The following is a 1,194-nucleotide window of genomic DNA, read 5'->3' as shown; positions in this document are numbered from 1 at the left end:
GAAAAGTGAGGACATGCCTGCTGGGTTCAACCCCTATGTCTGTCTGTCTGATTTGTAGTTGATTCAAAACTCAAATAGAATATCTGACCTTTACTTTTTATAACACAGCACAACAAAACAACAACCGGGGGGTGCCTGGGTGGCTCAGTGGGTTAAAGCCACTGCCTTCAGGTCAGGTCATGATCTCAGGGTCCTGGGATCGAGCCCCACATCAGGCTCTCTGCTCAGTGGGGAGCCTGCTTCCCCTCTCTCTCTGCCGGCCTCTCTGCCTGCTTGTCATCTCTCTCTGTCAAATACATAAATAAAATCTTTAAAAAAAAAACAAACCAAACCAAACAACAACAACAACAACAACCGGACACTGAAATATCTCATTGACATTACTGAATATGTACACAAGCAGCAGAGTATTTTGTGTTTTCTAAAGTTAACTGAGATGTCACCAGGCAGATTAGGACTCAAAGAAATTAAATTTTATTTGCAATTTAGGTACTTCCAAGAAGGGACTAGGCTGCAGTTGCTGGGAATACAGGGGTCAGAGCAGTCTCTGGAAATCAACTTCTACTTGCCCTGAGCTTTGCAACTGTCTCATAAGCATGTCACAGGCATGATCATTTTCAAAGAAGTGTTGTATTTCATACCTAGTAATAAGCTTTATAACTACTATACATCTAATATTCGTTGTGGACTTGCAATTTATCAAATATTGTTTTAAAACATTTTCTTTTTTTTCTTTTTATTTAATTTTTTATTTTTTATAAACATATATATATATTTTAATTTTTTTATTTTTTATAAACATATATTTTTATCCCCAGGGGTACAGGTCTGTGAATCGCCTAGTCCATGCTTTTTTGATTGCGCTATTAAGTCACTTTGAATTCCCTCAATGTTTGTTAACTTTATAGAATATATTCTGGCATTTGCCGATAAACACAGGTGGTCCCACTCCTGCTGCCCAGCCCAGCAGAGCCTGGTCAGGAAAGAATGACCAGTCACTCAAGAAGCAAGGGCAAAAGGGTCACAGCAGGCAGACATCTGAAAGACTTCCTACCTGCTAGTGGAGGAGAAAGGGGTAAGGAAAATCATGTATCTTCTCTGTATTGTGATCTTGCTTTAGCAGAATATATCATAGATCAACAACAAGGAGAGTGGTCAAAATCTTGTACATGGACTAAAGGGCAGAAAAGGAAG

This window comes from Mustela putorius, unplaced genomic scaffold, assembly GCF_011764305.1.
Source record: "Mustela putorius furo isolate JIRA1106 unplaced genomic scaffold, ASM1176430v1.1 tig00003845_pilon_pilon_pilon, whole genome shotgun sequence".
In the NCBI taxonomy this organism is placed as follows: domain Eukaryota; kingdom Metazoa; phylum Chordata; class Mammalia; order Carnivora; family Mustelidae; genus Mustela; species Mustela putorius.
This window is presented reverse-complemented; position numbering follows the sequence as displayed.